At 38.9% G+C, this 22,910-nt stretch overlaps 1 protein-coding gene across 17 annotated transcripts in view; it reads left to right on the forward strand.

Moving 5' to 3' along the window:
* Positions 1 to 54: 54 nt before the first annotated feature.
* LOC121674511 (poly(rC)-binding protein 3-like) overlaps positions 55 to 22,910 on the forward strand; it is a 520,331-nt gene continuing 497,475 nt past the window's right edge. For all 17 annotated transcript variants that reach the window (XM_042048906.1, XM_042048910.1, XM_042048911.1 and 14 more), the window contains exon 1: positions 55 to 296. The gene's annotated coding sequence lies outside the window, so the exon portion shown is untranslated. The remainder of the gene's footprint in view (positions 297 to 22,910) is intronic.

Raw genomic sequence — 22,910 nt, forward strand, 5'->3', positions numbered from 1 at the left:
AAGAGAAACAAAACACAACCCCGGCACTGCCACGCTCTCCCTCCTTCTCCTCTCGGCATTTGGTGGTTTTTTATTTTTTTTCTTTTTAATTTTTTTTTCTTGGGGATTCTCCTCTCTCCTGCCAGACTGACTTACACGTTCTTGATAATTTCTCTTCCCCTCATTTTTTTTTTATACTCTTCTCCCTGCTTCCAAACCCTGTGTCTGTGTGTTTCAATACTATCACAACCTCTGCTAAAAATAGATCTTTTTATACCCTTCCTCCTCTCTGACCCCATCCAACACCCCTTGTTAAGGTGAGTTGTGTCTTTTCATCACTTTTTTCCTTGTGTGTTGTTTTTTGGTTTTGGTTGTTTTTTTGGTATTTTGGTTTTGGTCCCCCCCCATTTAGGGCAGGTTTCAGGGAGGAGGGGATGTGGAGGAGAGAATTTCATGGGGAGTCAGGCATGTTTGCAAAGCCTTATTTTGCCTTCTGCAGCCTCAGCATCATTCCGGACTGCTCCCTTTTATCCCAAGGATGTAGCTAGCTGATGAAAGTGGGGAACTACTCTTCCTTAGCGCTGCATGCTTGGGAGCCACAGCAACAGCAGGAAAAAAACAAGCTTCTCTTTTTTCCTTCGTCCCCCCGCCCCGACTCTCCCCCTCATTCCCTCCTCCTTTCTGTGTCCTCTTTTTGTTTTGGTTTGGTTTTTTTTTTTTTTTTTTTGTTTTAATATTTTGGTGGGGTGTTTGGTTGGTATTTGGTGGTGGGGTTTTTTTTTTTGGTTTGTTGTTTCGGTTTTGGTTTTTTGGTTTATTTGGTTTGGTTTTTTTTTTTTTTTTCTGTGTGTATGCCTGGTTTCTGTTTTTAAGCAATACACAGGGGACTTGGAATGAATTGCATGTGGTGCCGGGGGAGCTGTGTGTGTGCATGTGCACGTGTGTCTCGAGAGTGAGTGAGTGTGTGTGTGCGTATGCGTGTGTGCAAAGTGCATCTGTATTTCATGTTCCTGGGATGAGGAGTGTTAAAGCTTCCAAACAGTCCCTGCACATAGAGCAAGGAGCACGGCAGAGACTGCTGAGGGAGAAACTGGTCAGGGATGCAGGAAAGCTACAGAGCTCTCCACAGAGTTCAGTCCCCTCTGCTCCAGAGCATCTTTCCATAGATCATTACTGGCACCTTCAAGGTGATGGTTCCCATTCCTCTCCTGGCTTCTCACTAGAGGAGTGCAGAACAGGAAAACTTTACAGCTAATGTGAAGGGGTAGCATTTCTGTTCCTCCAGCAGCCTGAGACAGTGTTATTCCAGGGATGAGTGGGGAAAATAGAGTTGTGATCCAAAGTAAATGGATCATTTGCTGTTACATATTAGTGTTCAGTGAGAAAAAGAGACATGAAACATTATCAGTCTGGCCAGCCAGCAGAAGCATTGGAGACCAGCTTACTTCTCAATTCCGAAGTTGTTTTAGACCGCTTTTCATTCTTCAGTAAACTATGCCTATTGATGGCAGAAGTGTGTTTCTACAGTAAAACAGTCTATTATAAATCTGCTGGGGAATGATTTATTATTCAGAGGCAATCAAGTAATTTATATGTTTCCCCCAAGTCTTTTGTGTGCCTTCAATTATGTATTTTACCTATGTGTGTGAAGCGGGGTAATATAGATTTTAGTTGCATTTTAACAAGATGTTAAGGCATAACTTGCAGGGTGCCATTTGCCAAGTGTCGCTTAATATAAAGCAAAATAACAGCCTCTAGCTCTTTTTCATGGATTTTTCACATCTCTCTTGTTTGTTTCAAGACAAGAGGTGATTTTGCTTAAGAACATGTAAGGAAAACTGGCTTCACAATGGTACACAGTTTCAGATATTAGGTCAAAAGTATTACACTTGTCTGGCTGTGAGACTTGAATTTACTTATAAAATCTAGTTAATCCAAAGTACATACAAGAACATTTTGTATACATGGTTTCGAATAGGTTGTATCACTTTTGTATCTAAAAGTTTACAAATGAGCTAAAAATTATTGTTATAATCTGTGTTTGGAGGCCTTAATGGATACAGGAACATTAATGTTTCCTGTCTAGTTAATGCAATTCCAAAATATCCTATCTTTCCACATGCTGCATAGATGACACTCAGCAAAAATGAGCAGTCATGAAAGTAGTCTTGTGCTATCAAGGGTCATTTCATCATTTCTTGTTAGCCTAAATTAAAATATTTTACACAAGTTTGCCTTGGGATTTTTTTCTTCTGTGGCTGGCTGATGTTGTGAAAGTGGGAAGCATGCTTTGAGTGAGTTGTGGCATTCCTAACGCTTGATAGCTGTGAGGGGAGAGACACCTGATGTGCTGTGTACATCATCCCTGAAGGAATGCAGGGTAAGAAAAAGGGATGGAAAAACGAGCACGGTGCACTGGCAGTCTAGATAAATAAATATGGGTGATGCATGTTAGCTTGTCAGATGCTGTTCTGCTGAACCCTGGCTACTAGCTAAACACATTTTCTTGGTAAGCACTGCGATGTGATACAATTTTTCTGTTTTGATAGAGTTTGCTGTTAAAATCACATGTAGCACAGAACAGCTCTTGTTTTGTAGATAAAAATCATACCACCTCATTTTAATCCACAGAACGCTGAAATATCCACTACTCCTACTGAAGTCACCAGGAGTTACTTGTGATCAGCACTCATTATGATTTTTAATCTCGACATGTCAGGATTTAGGATATTTCCAAAGGATGCTATTGACAGCAGATCTCATTTTGTTTAGATTTTACATTGGGTGCATATTGTACGTTTACAGGTAGATATTTTCTTTTACCACAGCAACACTAAAATCTGTCAGGAGATGGAAAACTCTTAACATTGTTTTTCTCATGAGCTTTTAAAGAGAATTCTTCTGGTGTCTTTTAACTGTTTCTGGAAAAGCAGTGCTCACTTCACAAATCTACACACTAAATACCTTAAGCTGGTTGCTTGGCTGTTGGAGAAAAAAAAAAATGGATTGTTTGTACACAAAAAGAGCAAATCATGTGTTTGGGTTTTTTTTTTAATAACAGCTGAAAGACAATAGTGCTTTCAGCTGGATATGAAAGTGTTGAAGTCAGGTTAATGTTGAGTTTGATCTGGTGGTTGTTCCCGTTGGCATGAGTGACAGCACACCAACACTTAGCTTATTCTGTAGTGTACTAACCTAGATTAAACATCCCTTTAATTTGTATTTTGAGACTTGGATATGGCATCAAACCTTGGATTTATTCACTTTTAAAGCCTTGTTCATTTGTTTTGGTTTTGAAACAAGCCTTTTAAAGCTGTGAACTGCTATAAACAAAGTAATGGAGTGTTCAGAAGTCACTCCAACTTTGTGGACCTTATTGCTATGAAAGTAAGGTGAGATTTCTCTCTGCTGCTAACCAACTGAAATTATTTCTTGCATTATTGCACCTTGTTATTCTGCAATATCAGTCTAAAATACTTAATGAAAGGAGTTTTTATTCTGTGGATGTGGTGCTTCCACAAAAGAAGAACATGTATATTTTGTCTTGTCCTAAATTAAAACTACCCATCCGGTTCAGTGACATTTTGTTGCAGGGCAAAGTTGCTGTTTCATTTGGATATACTTATTGAGGAAACTGTATTGACCATGGATTTTCTTAGATTTTTAACAAAGTAAATGAAAATTATCACAGGGCTGCCTGGTATTTTTGGGGATAGGGTGAAGTGGTTTTATTTGTATCCACGCAGAATGCAATCACAATATACGTTAAAAATCAGTAGCATCTGAAAACATTAATCCATTTTTTTCTTTAGATACCTCTTTCTTTACTAGTTTTAAATGGTACTATGGGTGTGTGTGTTTCCATCCAAGTGTATGTTTGTAATTTTAAGATATTTAGATGAATGATGTTACCTTGTACAAAGATGACTATTTATTTGCATTTTTTCTGCTGGAAATACAGTTTTTATAATAAAATAGGTCTTTTTCTTCTGCTGTACTTGCTTATGCATAGAAGAAAATTAGTATTTTCCTCCTGGGAAATGTGTTACTCTGAAGAGCCAGATGTTGAACAGATCTACAAGCAGCTCCTTTCCCGGTCGTGGTGAATGTGGATGAGTGTCAGAGGTAACAAGTGCTCAGGCATGGCAGGGAAAGGAAGAGCGTGGCTCTCTAGAAAGCAGGGTGTCAAACGATGTGGTGCTGCTTTGGCTGAGTTCTTCAGGAATAAGAGAGCAAAGTGCTCCCTCACCCTCAACCGTATTAAACTCCTCTGTCTTGTGGTTTGCATTCATCAGCCTGCTTGGTTTTCCCTTTATTAGATAGGGAAGACTTAATTACAGTCTGGTAGTGCTAACACAGCTCTCTGATGACAACTGTTTGTAGGAGGTCAAGTGGAAAGTAATTGTTGAGAGGGGTCTCCAGCTACAGTGTTTCTTCTTTGTGGTATGTTTTTATTTACTCCAGTTTTCCCTGGATTTGCTTCCAGCTACTATAGCCTACTTACCAGCATAGGCTGGAGGTTGTTTAATGTGCAGAAAATGTTTATAGGAAAGGGAAAAGGATGTTACTGTTAACTTTGGACAACAACCACTCCACCAATTCCAACCAAATGCAAGAAGAGCTGTGGCATTGTAGCTAAAATGTTCAGAATTTGCTTGACATGAGATTTCATGTCTTGTGAGGAGAGGCACATTTTTAAACATAATTCAAAGGGAATGCTTTTTTCAGAATGCGATTCAGTGTAAGTCCCAGTGATCACTCGTGTCCTGAAGAACCTGCTAGGAGCAGCCCAGGTAATTACAGGTTAAAGTGGGGTGGGGCAGTTTCTCCTACTCAGTCCACTGCTGTAACTCCATGCTGGCAGATGGGTACCTGTTCCAGCGCTGCCATTGCATCAGTAACAGAACTTAAATTTTGTTTATAGGGCGATATACATAATACATTATTGATTTCCACTAGCAGGCAAGGCTTTTAACAATAAGTATGAATCCAGTAATTTTAATTATGGATCTTGCAACATCTGACTTTGTCATCTATGCCTTAGATATATTTAGATGCTGTGGACACAACCCAAGGAAGCAAAATGCTTGTCTTCTGTAAATGACAGATAAAATACCTAATTTGTTCATTCAATTGGCCTTTGGAGGTATGGATGGCTCAGGACTACACCATATTTGATTACAATTTGTCTCTTGGTTTACTTAAAAATAGTTGCAGAAGGATTTATTAGTATTAATTTTTGACAATCTCTGTGCATTTTAAAAAATAGTTTGATAGCAAAGTTTTGGGGCCAACCCCAGAGGTCTGATGAGAACTTAGTCCTCTTAATGACTTGTAGTTAACATAATTTCATTAATATAAATGACACATTGTTGTGGTTTAACCCCAGCTGGCAACTAAGCCCCACACAGCCACTTGCTCACTCCCCCACCAGCAGGATGGGGCTGAGAATCCAAAGAGTAAAAGAGAAAACTCATGGGCTGAGACAAAGACAGTTTAACAGGTAAAGCAAAAGCTACACACACAAGCAAAGCAGAATGAGGTATTCTTTCATCCCTTCCTATGGGCAGGCAGGTTCAGCCATCCCCAGGAAAGCCTGGCTCTGTCGCCTCTAACAGTGACTTGGGAAGATAAACATCATCATTCTGAACATCCCTTCCCCTCCTTCTTCCCCCAGCTCTATATGCTGCACATGATGCCATATGCTAAAGAATATCTCTTGGATCAGTTGGGGTCAGCTGTCCCTGCTGTGTCCCCTCCTAGCTTCTTGTGCACCCCGAGCCTCCCTGCTGGTGGGGTGGGGTGAGAAGCAGGAAAGTGCAAGCACTGCTCAGCAGTAACTAAAATATCCCTATGTTATCAATGCTGTTTCCAGGAAAAATCCAAAACCCAGCCCCACGCTGGCTCCTGTGAAAGAAACTGGTCCTATCCCAGTTAAAACCAGCATATGTATATAGTGACATGGTCTATTTCAAACATACTGGCATTTTGCATACTACAGTATCATTTATAATGAGGCATCTGGAGTTCTTTGAGCTCTAATAGAAGAAAACACCCATGAGCTGTGTGATTCTCTTACCAGTTATACAATTGCCACTCTTCCACCTGGTGAATTCAGTATGAAACATCTACAAGCCAACCTTAGCAGTTTCAGGCAGTATCTTTGGGTCATGATGGCTGCCTCAGTAACCTTGAGTACACCAGTATTCAAAGACAACATGGTTAAAGACAGGGAGCATCAGCAGGGAAGTAAATAGGACCCGGAAGTGGGCTTAGAAAACCCCTCAGGATAAACAAAAAACCCAGTCTTTCTGGAGAAGACAAGTACCTGGGCACCATGTACTTGATGTACTTCCAAGCTTCTTTGGACTTCCTTGCCTTACAGTGTTTATCAGCAGTGCAGTAACTTAATGAAATTTTGTAGAATTGCAGAACCATAGAATGACTTGGGGTTGAAAAGGACATTAAAGATCATCTAGTTCCAAACCCTGTGATGGCCACCTTCCAGGGACACCTCACAGTAGATCAGGTTTCAAATTTGTATAACCCAGATGAGGCAGTAACAGGAACAGAAAGGGAGAATTTAGCAAATGTAAATACTTGTGTTTAAATAAGAATGTGAATGGTTCCTTCTGCTGTTGTCATACCAATAGAGAAGTGTGTTCTGTTTCATTTGTGTACCTTTTGAAAAGGTTTATACATTTTGCCTTATAGTATTGGATGGGGAACGACTTAGGCTATAAAAATATGGAAATTCAAAGTTAAGGCTTAGCTTTCACTTAACCATTACAGAGGCATGGTCCATGCCTTGGGACTTCTCATTGCAGGTCTTAGAAACATCTCCTAAAGTGGCACTGAATGTGGGGTTTGTGCGATGCTGTTCCTACCTGTAAAATGGGATAGCATAGCTATGGCTAAATTCAGTAACTCCTATTCATGTTAAATAATTTCTTGACTTCAGTAGGATTGCTTGCCTAAGTGAGAGACTCCAAACAGGCTCATAGAACAGTGACAACAGGGAAGGTGTGAAGTATCTGTTATTATTACTTCAGAGAAGCTTATCTTGTATGAGATGGCTCATGTTTCAGGCAGTCTGCATAACTAAACCAAAATTCCTTGGCACTTTCATTTGATTTCTGCAACACGACACTGCTTGATTCCATCACAGGATGAAATAAATTGAAAGTTCTTTCTAAAATCTGAGGTCTAAATAAAGCATATGTTAAGTATAGGAATATTTAAAATACATTAATTCTATATGATACTAAAATATAGTGGTTTAGCTGTATGTTTCTGGTTGTCCATCTATGTGCAAGAAATTATTTTGTCTATATTTGGACTTTCACCTAATATAAAAATATTTTATGAATTCTAGAAGCAGGTGGATACTTCATTGGTTACTCTTTACATGTCAGAGAGGAGACACTGGTGAGGCACTGGAATGGGTTATGCATAGAAGTTGTGGATGCTCCATCCTTGGAAGTGTTAGAAGCCAGGTCAGATGGGGCTTTGAGCAACCTGGTCTACTGAAAGGCGTCCCTGCCCATGGCAGGGGGATTAGAATTAGATGATCTTTAAGGTCCCTTCTAACCCAAACCATTTTATGTTTCTGTGTCACAGACATCAACTAATTAGTCATCTCAGCAACCCCTACCCTTGTGTTTTGTAGTACACAGACAAAATTTTACACAGCAGTAATAGTAAAGTAAAAGACCAGGAGAAGATAATTTATTTTCATTCTCTTTTTTTATAGTTAGCTTTCAGGGGTAATGTGGGGTAGAAACTAGAAAAGAACTGTTAATGTGACTGTTCCTGGCCACCAGCTTAGTTTTAAGACTGCTTTTTGAGTGGGGATAGGTGCCTGTGTTAGCATTTGGGATTGGCAGAACTCTCCTGCCTGGCAATACAGAAGAATCTGGGAAGAGGACGATTTTGATGCTTTCAAGTCTGAAGGTGAAATCTGCAGTGCCATATGGATAATATCAGATCCTTCACTCTGTGTGATCTTTCCAGTACGTATTGCAAAGGCAAACTCATGCTCAATCTTCAGGGCTGAAATCTTAAAAGCAACTTCTAAATTTGTACCCTCATGCAGATTTTGCTTGTGTGTGTCACCTACAAGTGCAGCCTAGAGGTGTAAGCAATGGGAGGCAGAATCAGGGATAGTAGAATATATGGAATCAAAGAAAAAGAGTAACAAAGTACCTGAGTAAGCAAAAATTAAAAAAAACCTTTAAGTGTGAGGAAGCCCTTAAGAGAGAGGATGGAAGAGGGAAAAGCATTGCTCTGGGATGGGATTAATAAGGTTTAACAGAATGCAAGATAAAAAAGCACATAACAAATATCGGAGATTGAAGGCTGGATTGGAAGATAGCACAACTAATGTTAGAAGGCGAAATGGCTGGCTGAAAGGGAGCTGTACACTGTCAGTTTAAAGTATACTTTCAAGATCAGCTTAAGTTGATCTAAATTCCAGCTCCTTCTGCAAAGGGAGTCCTGTACAATCCTCCTTTCCTCCAAATGGCATGCTGCAACTCGTAATACAAAAAAAAAATAAAAATTTATCCCAATCAGATCCTTTATCCATCTGACTAACTGCTGTATTAACACTACAGCTGCCTCAAGGCAAAGTGGAGGGGAGGCATAGGAAAAGGCAGCATAAAATTGACTTTGGCTGATGACGGATCTGTGCTCTTGGTCTGAAAGTCCTGGTGAGATTCTGAGTTATAAATTATTTAGAAGAGAGACTGGCTAGGAAGACATGGAGTGGTAACACAATGCAAGGAAGAAGCCACCTGGGACAGTACTTAGAGTGAGCAGTTAAAATGGCTGCATGGAAAGGAAAAAATATGCTAAAAACACTTAGGAGGCAAAATCAAGCATTTAGAAGTCACAAAAAGCCAGTATTTATGTTTTTCTTTGTATTTAATTCAGTATCCATGGGCATGCCTGCTGATGCAGTCTTTAATTACATGATCAAGTAGGGCATTTTTCCTACTCACAAGCAGCTACCCTGTCCCTCATGACCCCTGTTGAGCAGAGCAGTGCCTGTGACCTGGGGCTTACTTCACCTCTTTGTGTCATGAATGACAAAGTCCAGTGCTCAACAGTCCCACAGGAGGCTTCAGGCTTCCATCTCACATCCTTCATGTGCATCTTGGTCATGGGCCCCCTGCATATTCCATGGTGACTTTTTATTAACCCAGTGTTACACCCACTGTTCTATTAACCCAGTGTTTATGACTCCCAAACAAAACATCTTTCTGCCCCTTTTGTCTTAGAGCTGCACCTGCAGTGTGCTGTACACGTGCAGAATATGTTAAGCTTACTTTTAAACGGTAACGTATGCTTCGAGTTTCTCTTGGAATAAGAAGAAACAATATAGAAGGATAAAAGTAAATTCAGAATAAAATGTCTTCAGAGAAAAGGAGGCAAATATTAGAATATGTTTTGTAATGAATGAAATATAAAGCTCCCAGGTCGTATTGGTTATCTTTTTAATTGTTTTAAAATATTAAATGGGGAAAGTACATTATGCAGAAATACACAGACAGGTGCTAAACCACACTATGGATTCCATTCTTTAAAAGGGAGGGTTGAAATAAAGCAGTTTACCCAGACCTGTGAGAAATAAGATGCTGGCAGATGATGTCATGCTGTCTAGACTAGAATAAAAGATGTATTTTTAAAAATCTTAGCTAACTTATTTAAATAAAATATTTTGAAAGTCTAAGAAATCATAAGTGCTAGCTGATGATCTTAGATTTTACTTTGATCATGTTCTATGGGTTCTGGTGTCTTTTCATAACATATTTTTTAAAAACTTCATTTTTTTCCCTTTAAACATACCTATAGAGAATTGCATGCTCATAAAAATATATGACTGATTCTTCTGGGTTATCCAGTTCAGTCCCTTGCTTTTGCAGCCAAGATGTCATACAATTCCTTTCATGTACTGATCAAACTCCTTCTTACAACTATTTAGGGATTTTTTTACTTCCCATACTCCATTTGGAGGCTGCTCCAGTTTTCTGGTTTCTTTTCCCCTTAAATATGTTCATGGCCTGCTTTTATTACTTTGTTTTTGGACTACTTGAGCTGTTGTACTTGAGCTTCAATGTAAGATGTTTACTGACTCAGAGTGTGGAGCAGTCCTGCTCGCTGCCAGACTTAAAAAGCAAAGTTCTTGCTGGACAGAGGTCAGCTCTAGTGATGACTCCTAAGTTCTTGTGGAGGATAGACAATGGTGTAGAGTTATTCACAACAGGTTTGTGGTCATGCTACCCACTTATGGATGACTAACTTTAAACCAGACTTCACAACTGACCTTCAGAATGTAAATGATATGTCAAGAGCCTTACCCACATTTCTCTTTTGGGAGGTTTGATCTTCCAGTGCGCAGTGCTCCACAGGGTTTTTTGCAGACTCATTTTCATTTGGCTTAGTTCTTGTTTCTCACTATAAATAGTTCAAGTAAGACAGAAAGAATCTTTGTTTATAGTTTGAAAAAAAGTCCTGTTTCCCCTCCGGATTAAATTTCAGTTGGTGAGAGTTGAGTCCTTAACATTTACATGGATACAATATTCTAAGCATTAGTCTTTGAAACAGGAGGTAGCCATTATGCTCTAAGCATATCATATCAGACTATCTAATACTCTTAATCAAGAATGCATTGGATTTCATGTAGCTTTGGCACTCGTACTTCATTTGGGAAGCCAGAAATTACTAACTTTTGATTCTGGGCACATTTTCTGGTTTCAAAATCACTGGGAAAGGGAAGATGTATTTTTTATTTGTGATCCTTGAAGTATAATGTAAACAGAGAACAGGAAATTCAAGTGGCCGACTTTTTTATGTTTCAAGAATTTATTTCAAATGGCTTTTAAAATGCAACGGGTACCAATGTTGGCATACCCTCAGCCCGAGTACTGTGTGCAGTTCTGGGCCCTGCAGTTTAAGAAAAACGTGAAGGTCCTTGAATGTGTCCAGAGGAGGGCAACAAAGCTGGTGAAGGAGCTGGAACATATGTCCTGTGAGAAGCAGCTGAGGACTTTGGGCTTGTCTGTTATGGAGAAGAGGAAGTTGAAGTGTGACCTTTCTACAGCTTCCTAAGGAGAGGACATGGGGAGGGAGGGGCTCAGCTCTTCTCCTAGTGACAAGACACACTAGATATGAAGAAGCATTTCTTTACTGAGAGGATGGTCAAACACTGGAACAGGGTCCTTGTGGAGGTAGTCGATGCCCCAAGCCTGTCAGTGTTTAAGAGGTATTTTGATGGTAGCGTGCTTGAACTTTTGGTCAGCCCTGAATTGGTCAGGCAGTTGGACTAGATGATCATTTTAGATTCCTTCCGAATGAAATATTCTATCCATTCACAATCTTTTCAGTCTTCTATTTCTGTTCTTTTTCAAAAACCAAGGAGTAAACTTGTGATATGGAAGGTTTTAAATAATTTGCAACTTTTAAGTCATATGTGTGAAATATTTTAAGCAAGTATATACATTACTATGTTATACAAGTAGTTAGTGTTTACCTAAAGTGGAATTATTGCATTTTTCATTTATAAAAAACCACTTCTCCACTTCTTTGTATACTACTTGTCATTATTTTTCTGTTGGAAATTTAACACGGATGGATAAGATACAGTTCTGTTATATTTATTAGATATTTTTAAATACCACAATAAGTAGTATCTACTCTGACGATGCTATAGTACTACTACAAAAAGCAGCATCTGAAACAGTAAAATTCCACAGTGAATGAAGCAGCTGGAACTGCAACTCATATCAGCTGCCCAACACCAAACACTCCTTTCAGCTTTCTCCTGGGGCCAGTGACATTTGCCTCGCCTGCAGAATGACTATGCATGTTATCTGCAAGGCATTAATCCATTAGTAATGAGCCACCTTTAATCCTGGTGTAGATATCCTCTTTGTGGAAAAGGGTGTGTGTGACAGCATTAAGATTTCTGCATACCTACGTGGGCAAATAAGTTCCCTCATTGGATTTGTCCCATTTAACCTAGCGGGACTGTGGTTTCACATTTGAGTGTTTCTAGGAGTCAGCTCTGAGTCGTATTTGTCCTGCAGACCTGGGCATGGAAGGGATTCAAAATCCATGTAGGGGAATAGATTGCCAGTGTGTGCATGCACAAAGGTTAGGGCTGGGAAGGAGCTTGGAGTCCTTAGCACTAACTCTGTTCGTCAATCCAGAATGTTTATGCTGGCTTAAAAGAATGCAGCAATGCACACAGAAGTGTGGTTTATGTTGCTGTTATTAAAAAAAACAAACAAACAAAAAAAACCCCACAGAAAAAAACCCACCAGATTATTTTTAAATTATAAAATGAACTATAGGTCTGGAAAAAATATAATAATTATGTGTCATGGCAGTGCCTGATCTGTTTTCCTGGGATGCTTTGGATGCTTTTTGATTTTGAATTTCTTTTTCCACATGCTGTTGCTATGGTAAGAATCAGCACATCAGGGAGAGGTATCATAGCAAATAATGTCATAAAAAATAACCTGTAAGAGCTTTGTATTTCATGGGGCAGCATAGGGTCCATAGTTTGGAGTTATTACTGAAGCCCTGTCAAAAGAGTTTTCCAACTAGGTAGCATCTCATTTTTCGGGGATTGTTTTTACATGACCAAAACAAATCAAGAAAGTCAACCTTTTTATCAATAAGATTACATTAACTACAAATTAATTCTTACCGCCTTTAGAAAATATTAGGTCTTCCATAAATCATGAGGAAAAAATAAAATGAAAAAAAAAGGAAGAAAAAAGCCAAAAGGAAATACAATGGGGCAATGGAGATGAAGCTAAGAAAAGCAAAATCAAAGATTTTCAGCTTTTGTGGAGAATGTGGGAGAGAGAAGGAGCAGAGAGTGAAGATGATGCAAACCAAGGTTTTCTCAACTTGACTTTAGTTATCAAGTCATGATAAATTTGGATGAGTACAAGAACTTGGAAATACCAGCTGTGGTCTGTAATGGCATGCCAAGCTCCTACATGGTGAAGTTTGATCAAGGTGGTTGAGTATTGAAAAACAAGTGTCGTCTTCAGATGGTTCCAGACCTAATTGCTGCAACTCCATTACCAAGAGTACTTGTGTACTGCAGCCTGCTAAACAGAGAGCCTGTTGAAGAGAGTTTTGAATTTACTGAACAGAAGTTACCTACATTTCAAAATGTGATGAAATAAGCTTATCATGAGATAAGGCTCTACTTTTAAAATAGTAACTGTAGTTACAGGTTAATTATATGCATGAGGAGAGGTGGAGAGGGGATTAGAGACTCCAAGTTCTCTGTGTAGCCAGACATGGGATGACAGGCAGTGTCTGTGTTGGAAGGTCAGGAGATCAAAGGGAGTCCTTATGCTCCCTCTAGGAGAGGGCTGCTGGTTCTCTCCAGAGTTATGGACTTTGGATAGAGGAGACGCCAACCAGACCTGCCCATTTGATAGCCAGAAACAGAGACTGACCAAGAGGGTTTAATCCAAATTTAATGTTTTTCACTACAAAACTGACAGGTTTTTAATAAAAATGGTTCCACTAATCCAGATGTTGCTCTAAACTGCCACCTAAATGCTATGTAGAAGAGTAGCTCTGTAATATTAAACCATTTAAAATGGAAAGTATAAAAATATGTTTAGTTAGAGGTTTAGTTAATTCTTCAGACTGCAATGACTTCACCTATTTTTGAAGCAGACACCTCCTGAATTGCAGCCAGTGGCCTCACGCCAAGCCCAGCATCCATTCGGAACCATTCGGAATCGTGCAGAGTTTGCACTTCAGTAGCATTTTAGCAATGTGACAGGCTTGCTGTCAAATGTCCTGGCTGCAATTTGCTCCCTGTGACCTCATTCAGACCCACCCATGTGTTAGTTTTCTGCTGTTTAGCTGCTGTTTTGATCCAACATACCAGATCTCACTTGCAGGATGGTTTGCAAACTCTCGAAGGAGCAAAGTTGTGGTGAAGATGCCTCCTTGGCAGGAGAGGAACTGTTTTTCTCCCAAGGAATGCTGCTGCTTGTTTGGTCCTCCCATCTGTAAGCATAAGTGCTCTCACATAGTGTGAAGACAGTGGAGTTCAATAATAACTAGAGTTGATGAAGCAGGAGGATAAGCTGACAAAAACTTAGTCTTCTTGGAAAATCCCGCTCTAACATCACTCACTAACTGCCATCAATATTAAAGAGGATTTTACGCCAAAGACCTCTCTGAAAATCCTGTTAACCTTCTGTCTTTGTCAATCTTAGATGTGGATATTTCAAATCAGAGTGCAGAATTACTGTTATTTTTAGACTGTTTTTCTGAAACACTGTTGGCAATGTACTTCTTGCCTTCCTCCTCTTGTCTCTGCTGATATCAGCCACATCTGCCAGGAGAATGTGAAGCTCAAAATACAATCCAGTCCCTAGAAATGTCTTTCAGATGTGTGGGTGGACAGATGAGGAGAACTCTGCAGATGGTCTCTGATGGGCTCCAAGCCTTGACAGCTCCAGACCCTCAGCATACTCCAACTAGAGGAGTCAGACAACAGCTGGACCTTCTTAGACAACTAAGAGACTTGCAATCAACAAAAGTCTGTAGACCCTCTTTGTAATGCTTTTGTTCATAAGCCTGATATGATAACCACCCACATCTTTCATGGCTAACCATGGCATTCAGGGATGCTTGGCACTGTGCAGACCTTTGTTTTCTGCTGCAACTTTTGTTAGAATTGTGCTAATTTGCATTGTTGTGACAGCTTCTGGTGAGTTTTGAATAGTCATAAATTTCACTAAATTGTTTATTTAAAATGATTCTTTGAGAAGGGTGTTATTTTGAGGTTTAAAATGTGGACGGTCTGAATGAAAAGGAATGTTCTTCTTTGTAGTCCTGTTTTGAGGACGTCTTCTGACACATGAAACTTTCATTATCCTTTAATTATTGATAGGAAGCATTTTCTTACCAGCATAGCACTTACATACAGTGAAATCACTTTTCAGGAGAAATTACTGCAAGCAGTTTTTGGATGAGTTTCAGTTTTGCAAATTGCTTAGGTTTTTTCCCTTTTGTTTTTTCTTAGTATCCCATAAATTAAGGCACAAATTACAAGCAAGATCGTTATGCTGTCATGAATCACTCAAGTACTAATGGCCTAATGCACTAAGCCTTAATTAGTAATATTGTATTTTTAAAAAGACAGTATTGTGAATGAAACCTGAACATGCACTGTTTTATAACTGGGCTTCCCAGAAGATTTTAAATGGATTCCTCTTCTTAGTATGTTTTTAAATAATTGATATGGCCACTTCAAGCCCTTGGTAGACAAATGGATTATTGGCTGCTGGTGACAAAATTTGGTTTGGGCATAATAACTTCACAGAGACATGGCACTGCATACATCTGCTGCTCTAATTAGCAAGTTTGCCTAGGGTGCTTGTATCAGAAAGAGTGGGAAAAAATAGTGCTCCACAATCTGTTGTAACAGAGTGATTCCTCCAAAATGTGATTTATACAAGATTTCTGTTTAACTCTTTCACTTCTACGGGAACATTCTGATACCATTTCAGCAAATTTTATACAGGCAGGATGGTACTGGCCTTACCTGAATGAGCTCCCTGCTTGGAAATGCCACTTTTGTATGCTAGATTTAGGGCCTGCAAGTGCATTGTTCCATGGTGCAAAAGACCATTTTGTTGTCTTCTGTAGAACAGACCATTGAGACCATTGCTGCTCTGTCCTACAGAAGTCTGCTAAGAGGTCTTGAGCTGCTCCAGCCACAGAGAATAACCAGCAACCCTAGTGCTATATCCCTTTATTCCAGGTAGGCTCTCGATTTATGATTTTTTAACACGGATAATGAAAATCAGGACTAACAGCTTAAAATGAGTTTTGGTAGCCCAGTGACAGCCATATGTTTTTGGGGCAAACTTGTTAAGCAGGGACTAAAATCAGTTGCTATGACAAAATGATCAAGTGCATCTTGTTTAACTGGAGAACACACAGCACTGGAAACAAAGCCCCTTCTTACTGGAGTGGTTGGAATTCTTCCAGTTGAACAGCATTCTGCTCAAACGAAATAGCTGTTGTAACGGGAAGAATTATTTGGAAGTGTACAAGTAAGATTGGCTTTTCTTGTTGCTGACTTTAATTTACCAATTCACCAAATATATCCTGGAAAATGATCAGTTTCAACAAATACCATGTGTGTTCCATGACAACACACAGCAGGAGTTTGGTGTCATGGAACTATAATTTATTGCAGCTTTCTGAAGAAAGCTGGTAGGCTTGGTGGAGAGTGTAGAGAGCTAGATCTTGTTCTCCTTAGACCTCATTTAAGCTAATAAATAATTCCAGTACAAGGCACTTTAAGGGAACTGAAAATAAAGCAAAGTGGAATTTAATTTAAGGAAAAGGAAAGAAATTGTGCCAAAAGTGTTTATGTTGCAACCTGAAATCAAGGTGTACTTTGGAATATCTGTTGTTATTTTGAAATTTCCTTATCCATACAAAGAAAGGAGGAAGCAGTATGATGCCGACATAAATTTATAGACACACAGCCTGACATACAGCTGGATTTGAACTTACTTCTTCTATGGTTTTATGCTCTGGCTAATCCAAGTATTTAAGTTAATTGTTAACTCAATGGTCAGTGTAACTATGAAAGTATTTATCTTGTTTTCAAGACCACCAATGATGATGATAAAATGGAATATAGAACATTTATACATACCTAAAAATTTGTCGATAAAGAGCATAAAGTCTTTGTATTATTTCAATGAAATATCAGAAATTTTCTAAATAATGAAAATTTAGTGGTTTTGTTCCAGAATGTAGGGAGGAATTAGAAAGGAAAGGAGAGGAAGCTACAAATTGTTGTCATTTATTTGTTCCCCCAGCAAACACCTAAAAATCAGAGAAATCTGATTGGAATGATGAGAGACTTTAGATCACCTGAAGTTGGAGTTAAGTTTATTTTCCCTGTCAGGTATGCTTATAGTGTTCTATTTATGGGTATTTGAGGGGGTTTTACAGTTTAATGTCTGCTGAACTGAAATATATGGTTCTAGGGAGGATCTCATAAGGGAGGACTACATAAAATTCCTTTCTTATCCATCTGAATGATTCTGCCTTTTCACTGAGTCATTAGCTTTTATGCAGTGTGCTGTGTTCATTTGTGGACTAATTTTTGACATATGTATTATTCATGTTGTGACTGGTATTCAAGTTTTATCAATGATTTCAGTGTCCAAAAGAACATTAGAAAGAATGACGAACATAAGTTTGAATTCACTGGTACTCTACATACTTGTTCATGTTGGGCATACACCAAGACTTTTTGCATATCCTTTCTCAATCACTCTCGATACACAAGCAAAATTGAATTAAGCATAGAATGGTATTTCAGCAGCAGCAAAGATGCATTCCATTCTCATTTGTCCTGCTTGCCTCATCAGCACAAAAGACCATATATACAGGAAATTTCTTTTCTGCCTTTCACGAGTCCCCAGACACTAGTACAAGACCAAAAACATAACAGGAGGCAGTTTTTATGCACAAATTACTTCCTTGTTTCAGAAATGATCACTCTTCAAAAAAAAAAAAAAAAGATAATCAGAAGCTGCTGATGGTCAAAATGCAAAGGTGGCTAAAACCTAAAATGTGACAGCTTAGAGATACTTCCATGGCATCTTGTTTCCATGGCTTGAAGTTCAGGGGGCTTATATTTTTCTATGAACTTGACTTCCTGTCCAACCAGTCCTGACCAACCTGGTATAAGGAGAAGCCTTTTTCCTTTTCTAGGGGATCATGGGAATCTGATACCAAACAGCATCATGGAAGATCTAGTCAAGTCAGAGAAATAAATGGGAGTAAAAACATTTCAAATCACATGTGGGTAGAACTGTTACTTCCAAGTGCCAGTTTGTGAGCTTTGACTAACACTGGAAGAGCTTTTTGGTCAGACTTTTTCATGGGAAGCAAGTATTTCTGCCCAAGTGGGGTGAAAAAAGCAGGTGGAGTGGGCATGTAGTGTTTAGCACTGAGGTATTTTTCTGTGGAAATGAGTTTCTGAAACAAAGTATTCAATCTTGTGCCATAGCACCACATGAGCAGGATGTGGCAGAATGTTGTCATAGCACCGCATGATCAGTATAAGAAGGATGAGCAGCCAAAACCCCAGCTACACATATTTTTGGGCACCTGTTAGTAGACACCAAAAGTTCCTTGGATCTTATCTGTAGCTGTAACAGAGAGATGAATGAAATACAATACTTGAAAACAATAAGGAAAAAAAGCACTAAATATTTTGAGTGTAATAGAACTACATGCCAGCAGGCAGCAGGGATTCACAGAATAAGAGTTTCATTAAGTTGTTGTATATGGATTCATACAGAGAGATGTATGAAAAAAATACTTACTTAGAATTTATGTGATGTTCTGAGCAGAAAAGAAGACAGTGCTTGTTAAAAGAACCCAGTTTATTATTTTTTATGTCAGACAACGTAAAGGTTGGATGAAGAAAACTAAAAAGTGCTGTCAGGTGACTCTGAAGGGATCCTGCAATACTTGTTTGTTAGGTACACTGTCTTAACCAGTACCAATTCTGAAGTTACTGATAATCCTTTGAAAATGCCTAGTGAACAGTCACTTTTTTGCAGTGCAACTTATTACAGGCTGCTGAGCTGGACTTAGCACTGGAATAAGCTCTAAGAAAAAGGCAAAGATGTCATTCTTAATAAAGTAGGTCTCAAACAAAAATAGGAGAAGGAGATGGAGAGGGATCACTCAAAAATCCTAATTGCCTTGTTCTAGTTGATTATTATTGTTATTTACACATGCTGCTGCAATTTATACCTAGCCTGAGTCAGTACAATTTGAGACCTGCCCTGGTCTCAAATATTTGTTGAGTAATAAACATTCTTATGTGCAATGTACCTCCTTTTCTTTGGTATAAGAACACAGTTGTGTATGAAAGGGTGTAGGAGACACCTCGATATATTTTCATTATAATTTCTTTCAAGGACAGCTGCTATCCTGCCTGGGCTCCTACAGAGTCCCTCTAATACTTGAAGCATATTTTTTGCTGGTTGAAGAGTAGGTTGGGTAGTCACATTCATATGAATTGGAGGCTTAATGAATAAGAGTGCTTCATACTGATGCTTAAAGACATTTTTCCTCCTGAGCTTGCTCTTGTGAGATTTATTATGAGGAAGACTATTCCAGGCCAGTATTTGCTAAGTGCTTAGTTACAACTGAGATTTTTTCAATCTTCTGTCTACCTAGATATTCACAGTTTCCACAAAACTCAACCTTGAGAAATGCATGCGTGTGTAGTTAGTGTGTGCTCTATTTCTCTGCAGTGATATTGCATGGAATGCACTTGTGTATCCTGTGTAGAGAATCAGCTTTCAATTTCCTTATTCAAGGCCCAGTGTAGTTACAGTCTTCTGTGGTTTTGATTTTCACTGTAGAACTTCCACAGACAGCTTTACTGGTGCTTTATAATGAGTCATGGTAGTCTGCTAGTCTCATCTGTTTCTGCCTAATCTCATCTGAAAATTTTAAAGCAATACTGGGTTTCCTTTTTGCTGAAATTTTAACCTGTGGGATAAAATATAAAACATTACTAAGATATTGTCATTCAACATGATTCAGTCTAGCTGTTATATTTCCTTCAAAATCCACCCCACTAGCTAACATGCAGAAGCATTGAGGTTTCTGACTCTGTGGATAAGCTCAGTGTTGAAATCCCTCTTATTTGTTTCACCATTTTGAACACTTTAACATATTCCACCACAAGATCTCTCTCTGCACAGAAATATTTTAAATATCTCTGTTAGAGCAAGTTCAAAGGATGATCTCTCTGACATGCATTCTTCAAAGCACGACTATATTTCTCCACAACAAAAAAAATGTGTCTTACCTCTCCCCCTTCCTACTGTGAGTTGTGCCAGAGCTGTCATTTTTTCAGTAGGGATTGTTTATAAAAAGGACCTATATTCTGCTGTTCAGCACAGTAGAAACCCTTGAGTTTTCAGTTTCAATGTATAAATATTGATTTTTGTACCTCACCAGTTTTGTTAGTTAACTCAAAGGTTATAGCATTTTTTGTTGAATGAATGTCTTTAAGGAAATAAAATACGGTACCTTCCTGAGGACTAAGTGCTTGTTTCAGAAAGTGACCATTTAATCCCAGCAGCTAACTATAGTCTATTTGGGGTACCCTGTCTTGGATCTGATGTGTTTTGTTGCTTAAGAAAGCCATTGTCAAAAATGACCACAGATGGCTGTTTATGTTCAAGCTATGCTAAATTTACACATAGACTCATGTTAAAGATATCAAGGCTCTTGGTTCTTGTTAGATATGTATAGCTATTCTTGATGCATTTCCTATAACAGTTTATTTAATTCTTTCAACATATGTTAGATTAAACATAAGTATTATTCCTCATTAGAAAGCATTGGATTTTGCATGACCCTCTTGATTTCCCATTTCTGTTTTCAGTACTTCAAGAAATTAAGAACAGAGGTTAAGTTAGAACTGGGAAAGGTCCCATGCTTTGATCCAGTGAAAGTGCTCTTCATAAAAAGCCTTTATAGCTAGTTATCCATGGAAAAATTTCACTTTGAACCTCAGGCTCATGCTGTGGGATTTGATTCCTAGAAGTCATATTTGTGGCTCAGTGACCAACCTTTGCTCCCCTTCCTGTGAACCTGACTTCAGAGCTCCAGCCAGCTGGAAAGCACTGTGTAACCAGAATGAGAACAACCTCAGGCTTGCAAAGATTATAGATAGAGGATACTTGGCAATATGAAAAATCATCCTCACTGGTGTATATTTCAACACTTCTCCGAAAGCTCAGTTTTGCAGGTTGTTGAGCATTGCTTGGCCACCATCAATTCCTTCTGAAACTAGTGGACTAAACCCTCAGCTTCATAAATCAGGGAAACTGCTGCTGTCCCAAATATATGCTTGATTACTACACAAAAAAGTCACGCCAGACCTGAAGATGGTCTGAGTTTTCAGGTCTGCATATTTTAAGTCTTCAGTTCTACCCAATGCTTTTTGGTACTAGGAAAAGTTTCTGATCCAATAGATTTGGGAGGGGGTTTTGATGCACAGATTAGGTAGTTCCTTTATTTTTTTCTTTTCAGAGAGTAATTTTTTTTATTTTTCTCCATAAGCATTCTGCATCTCATTCCTCCTTCACTGATTAGGACGAAGTGAAAAGCCACCTCTGACTTACCAGCAATTCTGCTTTCAAGTACCTTCAGATGACCTTTGATGTGTAGCACCAGATGTGCAATATAAACAGGAGGTGACATTCCAGTTACTCTGTCCAGGTAGTCTCTGCCTCAGACTTGAGGAATTGAAGACTTGATGGTGTTCCTCAGAAAATACAAGAAACAGATCTTCATTGCATTGAGGAGATTGTGGAAAAAACAAAGGGAGAGTGAACACAGAAATTCACATAACTCAGTAACACGTCCTGCTTTTCTCAAAAAATCCACAAGTTTGACAAACACAAACAAGAGGAAGAAGGGAATGGGACATGAAAGGGTAACAAGTATTCTTGTGTCTGCACTTGTCCCCATTCTACAGTCTTCCAGAGAGCCTCACAAAGTGCTCCACACCAAGTGAGGCTTTTCAGCTTCTGAGCCGTGGCAGCTCACCCATAGAAACGGTTTCCCAGTAACTTCCACAATCTTGCCTACATGGAGAATGCCAGCTCAAGGCTTTTTGTCAGAAGGCTTTTTGTGCATTAGTGAATCAGAATGTCAGACTTGCAAGAAGGCACTCCCTGCTCAGAATCACTACTTTCTAAATGTTGCTCCTTTCATATTTAATTTTGAAGCCGTTCAGCAGGGTGTTCACTCCTAGCTCTCTCCCTCTGCCAGGTTTTCATTCCTTTCTGTTTCATAATCATCATGAAGGAGGTATTTCACACTTACCTTCAGTGTCTGAGTGACACAACTGCAGATTTTGTTTGGGGCAGCAATCTGACTCCAGTTGTGCAAGCCTGTCTTCACAGCATCAGTGGTGGCAATTTTATCTGCCTCTTAGTACATAGTTAGGAGCAAATGTTCTTGCTATGCTGTTTGTTTAGTTAGAATCTGAGTGTTACATCTTTCCCTTTGAATTGTACCTGGACATAAAGAAGGCTCAACTTTTCACAGCTCTTTTACAGTTTAATGTACTGCAGTTTCTTTGGTCACTGAAAGTGTCAACTTTACTATAAGGAAACAACACCTAGCAAGCTGTCTCAATGAAGATGAAGATACTGCCTCTCCATAACTGTCTTCCTAAACCTTTAAGCCTTTCCTAGCCCAGATTCCTGTCAAATTAATAGGAATGCAAGAAATCTAGGACAACAACTTAAAACAATTACCAAGATCAGTCTCTGTTTGAATAATGCAATAGTTGTATAAATATCCACTACATTTCTGTTTGCATTACTTCTGGCAACTAATCCTTCAAGAAGCCAAGGGGTTCATCAGTGAGAACTGCTGATAGCTTACATAACCTTGTTTTGATGCTTGTTTTAATTGTGAATCCTTGCCTGGATGTACATAAGAAAAACTTGCAGCTAAAATTCCATTTGCTACATATTAATTTTTTTTTTTAAATTGTATTTTATATATGGCACAATAGCTAGCAAAGAAGCTGCATATACTCTTTGAGATAACTTTCTATTTTTAGGGTGGGTCTGTTTAAAAATTATTTGTGTAATGACTGTTGGGGTATGGCAGTACAAATCTTACTGTCAATAGAACTAAGAGGAAGAAAAACAATTGAGAGAGCACATTAGCACTCCAGAATATATACTGTTAGTTCCACAAGAAAATACTTACTGAGCTGGCAAACACTGGGCAAGGTTTTCCTTGCTGCAGATAAAGTGAGTGCAGCTCCTCATTCCCATTTTAAAACAATATTTGCA

The sequence above is a fragment of the Corvus kubaryi genome, unplaced genomic scaffold (genome assembly GCF_017639235.1).
Source record: "Corvus kubaryi isolate FWS band 111438036 unplaced genomic scaffold, C.kubaryi_AGA036_p1.0 68, whole genome shotgun sequence".
NCBI classification, from domain to species: Eukaryota; Metazoa; Chordata; class Aves; order Passeriformes; family Corvidae; genus Corvus; species Corvus kubaryi.